General features: G+C 46.3%; 1 long non-coding RNA gene across 1 annotated transcript; it reads left to right on the plus strand.

Annotated features, from left to right (window-relative positions):
- The first annotated feature begins 3,747 nt into the window (after nt 1–3,747).
- Nucleotides 3,748–4,402, plus strand: LOC147983695 (uncharacterized). Its single transcript, XR_015615002.1, has 4 exons — nt 3,748–3,835; nt 3,925–4,077; nt 4,170–4,232; nt 4,323–4,402. It is a non-coding gene; the product is annotated as an uncharacterized LOC147983695 (long non-coding RNA).
- The last annotated feature ends 966 nt before the right edge of the window (nt 4,403–5,368 follow it).

Genomic DNA, 5,368 nt, shown 5'->3' on the forward strand with positions numbered 1-5,368 from the left:
AGGGAAATTCTCTTGTGGGTGCAACAGCAGTTGATGTTCCCCGATGGGTATGCAGTGAATCTAAAGAGGGGAGCGAATCTTGATAAACTGAAGATATTTGGTCTCAAGAGTCATGATTGGAACATATGGATTGAGCGGGTAATGCCGGTGATGTTGCGTGGCTTCATCCCTGAGGATGAATGGCTAGTACTGGCAGAACTCAGCTATTTCTTCCGTGTTCTTTGTGCGAAAGAACTACCGCCTGGCGTGCTAGAAGAAATGGAAGAGTTGGCGCCGGAGTTGATCTGCAAGTTAGAGAAGATCTTTCCACCGGGCTTCTTTAATCCAATGCAGCATTTGATTTTGCATCTCCCGAACGAGGCAAGATTGGGGGGGCCCATGCAAAATCGTTGGTGCTACCCAACTGAGAGGATGCAGAAGACGCTTCGAGAAAAATGTAAAAATAAACGTAGAATTGAAGCATCGATGGCTGAGGCATTCATCACAGAGGAGGCGGCAAACTTCGTAACAGCGCACTACGAAGCCAAAAATCATCATTTGCATAATCCGAAGCCTCGGTACAATGCTGACGAGCCTAAAAAGGGTGGATCCAACCTCAGCCTATTCAAAGGGAATCTCGCACCAGCTAGTGTTTCACATCCAGTATCTTTGGATAACGAAGAATGGCGGACCATTTCGTTGTATATCTTCAACAACCTGATAGAAGTGCGACCGTACATCGAGTAATTTCTCGGTACATTGTTTCGCAACTTCTATTTCCTTTGAACTACTCTTATTCCTGGATATGTCATACAGTCGATACGTCGCCATATTCTCGTATGGAGCGGAGATCCAAAAGGATTCCATCGAAGAGTATGAGCTTCTCGCAAAGCAAGGAGGTGGCTATCCCGGTTTCATCTCTTGGTTCAAACAAATGGTAATTTCTATTAGACAATTTCATTTCATTCGCTAATTTGTGCATAATGCAACAATCCTTTCATATTAAACTTGTAGGCTAATTCAGAGTCTATGGACGCCGAATTGAGACAAGTCGCTACTGGTTTTGACTATAAGGTCCATTCATTTGACAAGTACGACATCAACGGGTATCGCTTTCGTACCTATGGAAAAGAGCTATCTATGGCCGACCGAGAGTCTACATATTGTTGTGTATCTGCTATCGGCGAAGGAGGTACCGAGTATTATGGGAGAGTTGAAGCAATTTATGAACTTCTGTTCTATGGTGAAAACCCACCGAATGTCGTAGTCTTCAAATGTTATTGGTTTCAGCCGAAGGAGACTAGAAGGACTCATGAACATATAGGGCTAGTTGAAATCAACCAAAGCACTCATTTAGATGTTTCTGATGTCTATATTATGGCTCAACAGGCGACCCAAGTATTCTATCTACCGTGGGCCTGCCAAACTAATCCAAATCTGAAAGGTTGGGATGTCGTTTATGAAGTGCCGCCACGTGCTAGACTTTCTCCCCCAAAGGAAGAGGATTATGAACCTCACATTAACCCAGACACGTCTTTCCAAAAAGCATTTCAAGAACCGCTATACTTCACCCCAAAACATTGAAGTAGACAGCGACAATGAATCCGACATCACCCGAGAGGAGGAACAAGAAGAGCCGGAACAAGAAGAGGTTACTGTTGCGGATGACCTGTCAATGCTTGACCGATTACGTCAAGGTGGCCTTGCACATGTTGATGCCAATGAACCCTATGAGCCCATCATTGATTATAGTGATTATGATGATTATGCATTTATTGATGATACTGATCGAGATTATTAGTAGTGTCAGGTATTCAATTTTTTTATGTTGTACTTGATGATGATACACTTAAGTGATATACATATTATTATTCATGTCCATACTTTTTTTATGTTGTACTAATTTCGTTTATTCTTGTCATGGCAGGTGTTGAAAGATGGTGGGCGCTGGTCGGGAGCGCGCCGAGGCCCCTTCTTTGTCGGCGCGTGGTGCGAGGTCTTCCATTCCACACGCACCTCTCCGCCGAGCGTTGCTGGACAGTATGGCGACACCGCCGGGCCCTTCTTCGTCGACCGCGGTGCCCAGCAGGGGATGAGGTAAGAAGAAGAGAGGAGGTGGAGCACGTGGTCGCGGGAGAGGAGGTAGGGTGACTCTTACGGCGCCTTCCTCGCCACCGCCCCCAGCTGTTTCACCCGAGCACGTGACTACTAGGGTGGACTCGTCTGAGGAGGAGGCTGCACGGACTCCGGTCCACGAGCCTCCGGTCCACGAGTCTTCGGCCCACGAGCCTCGGGTCGACGGGCCTTTGGGCCACGAGACTTGGGCCCACGAGACCCCGGAGGAGCACACGTCTGGATGGGGTACCTGGTCGGGTCAGCCTGAGCATGGCGGGGAGCCGAGTGGCCATGCTGATGATGGCGGGGAGCCGACTGATGAGGAGGGGGAGGAGGGGGGCAACGTCTACCAGCGTGGTGCTACACGGCTCCCGTCCGTGCCGGTGACCCGCGAGCAGAGGTGGTTGATTTTCCCTGATGGGGAGAGGTACGTAAGTGCATTTAATATTTTTGTACCTTCTGCATTCACGTTTCTTCAAATAACTAATGCGTTGGCCTTGTCATGCTGCAGGGGTTGGGACCACCATCATAGTGTCCGCCGGCCCAACTCCGTCCTTGGAGTTCTTTGCCGGCAAAACTTCCCGGGGTTTGTCACGTTGCCTGGTGAGGGTCGGCTTCCAGAGCTTGGATTGAGCTGGGAGCACTACGTGGCTGCCCCGGCCCCGCCGGATGAGATTATCGACGGTGTCATGTGCGACACGAGGGCAGACATGGTGATCAGAAAGTTCTGGGTAATTTCTCGTTTACACATTTAAAAATCTTCAACTAGCTAGTTATTAATTGTACTAATCAATATTGTCTCATTTGATTGCAGACATTCTACAGGTGTGAGGAGGGATACGAGGAGGACGCGGCACATGTTATCGAGAACGTCTGCAAGCGCCTACTCCAGAACTTACGGCACGAGGCTCGGGTGCAGGCTGTTTGAGACTACTACGCCTTGCGTGGTATCAAGAAGACCAAGCCGGCGTGCCGCGATAAGTTCCTGAGTTAGGAGCAGTACATGAAGGTAATTCTTAAGGCCTTCTCTACTTAAGTTCCTTCATTCAGTAATTCTTAGCTGTAGCGCTCAAGTTTCTATTTGCTAACTTAGGCGCCTCCGAGATGGTGTGCGGATCGGATGGATTGTTGGGAGGTGTTGGTCGATGAGTGGTGCTCAAAACAATGTCTAGCCCTCCACAATGAGGCCAAGGACAAACGTGCCCAAATGGAAGGTGTGCCACACCATCAAGGCAGCTCCAACTTATATCAGTTCGGGCGCAACTGGGTATGTGGTTTGCTTCATGATTCATGCAATTCATTCATCGTGCTAGCTTGAGCCCTTTAATTACTAATTTTCATTGTTTCTCTCTTTCAGGCACGCTACAATAAGGCGGATAAGGTGCCAGAGGTGTACGACCTGTATGCCATGGCCCACACTGCCTCTTTCAAGAAAGTCAAGGCTTTCTCTCAGCCTGACCTCGATGATGCAAACAACTTCACCAACATCTCCTCCCACAACAAGCTCGTGAGATATAGAGATCAGGGGAAGGCGAGGAAAGGGGAGGACTTTAACCCGAGCCAGGGTCCCATTAATCCAGAGCTGGTGATGATATCTGGTGGCGGGAGGTCCCATGGCTCCATAGCCATTGGAGATGGACTTATCCGTTGTCCTAGCACTCTCCCAGAGATCAAGGCGCGCCAGTCGAGCTCCGCTCCTGAGATAAGGCCTCGTGAACGGCCAGTGCAACTCGCCATCAAGGTTAGTGATACGTACTCAGTTATCTTTCTCCATTACATTGTGTGCGCTTCCATCAATGATTACAAATGGTCATGTGAGTGGTGTTGCAGGCTGCTATACAGAGTGAGAGAGATAGAACGGAGAAACTTCTGGCGGAGGCGGCGGAGAGGCAGCAGGAGTTGGAGGAGAGGACGACAAAGATGATGGAGGAGGAGAGGGCACGGAATGACATGCAGGCAAGGGCCATGTACGAGCTCCTTGTGGTAAGTTTCTTCTGCAGATTAGCCAAAATATTCATGTAGTGTTTGCCTCATTACTAACTAGTATGACTGAGTCGTCAAAACCAAATGTGCAGTCTGTGTGCGAGAAGACAGGTCAGACCGCTCCGCCGATGCTAGTGATTGCTCCTGGGACCACGGTGAGTTTTATTTGAATGGACATTACTTGCTAGTCTTAACATTTGACTGTCATCATGATAACAAGACATTGGAAATGATCTTTGGTGCAGCGTAACTCCAGACAAGCATCGCACGATCCTTCTCCAGCTACCGACACGAGCCACCCCGCTCCTACACCTCCTGGATCTTGGTAAGTTTATCTAGTGTTTTGCTTAACACATGCATAAAGACCTAGACTTAGCTTTATTTCCTCCAATGCTTACCATAATGACCTAGACTTAGCTTCTTCTCCTCCAAAATGACTTAATAAGCTTACTGACCTCCAAAACCATCCATTTTACCTAAGTTAGCTCTAAAATGATCTGTACTTAGCTTACTTATGTCAAAAATTGCATAATTAGCTTAGTTAGCTCATAGACGATCCATTTTACCTATGCTAGCTCTAAAATGACCCATTTTACCTAGGTTAGCTTATAAATGATCCAGTTCATCCAAGTTAGCTCAAAAATGACCCATTTTACCTAGATTAGCTCCTAAATGATCCATTTTACCTACGTTAGCTTTAAAATGACCCATTTCACCTAGGTTAACTCCAAAATGAACCATCTTACCTAGGTTATCTCATAAATGATCCATTTCAACTAATTTAGCTCATAAACGATCCATTTCACCAAGTTAGCTAAAAAACGATCCATTTCACGTAAATTAGCTCTTAAATGATCCATTTCACCTAAGTTAGCTCAAAAAGATCCATTTCAACTAAATTAGCTCATAAATGATCCATTTCACCTAAGTTAGCTCAAAAACGATCCATTTCAACTAAGTTAGCTCATAAATGATCCATTTCACCTAAGTTAGCTAAAAAACGATCCATTTCACCTTAGTTACCTCAAAAACGATCCATTTGACCTTAGTTAGCTCATAAACGACCCATTTCAACTAAGTTAGCTCATAAATGATCCATTTCACCTTAGCTAGCTCATAAACGACCCATTTCAACTTAGTTAGCTCATATATGATCCATTTCACGTAAGTTAGCTCATAAATGACATACTCTTCTTGTTCTAGTCTTCTTCTTGTTCTACTCTTCTTGTTCTAGTCTTCTTCTTATTCCACTCTTCTTCTTGTTCTACTCTTCTTGTTCTAACTTTCTTAT

The sequence above is a fragment of the Triticum urartu genome, chromosome 2A (genome assembly GCF_056163025.1).
Source record: "Triticum urartu cultivar PI428250 chromosome 2A, HENAU_Tu73, whole genome shotgun sequence".
NCBI lineage: Eukaryota > Viridiplantae > Streptophyta > Magnoliopsida > Poales > Poaceae > Triticum > Triticum urartu.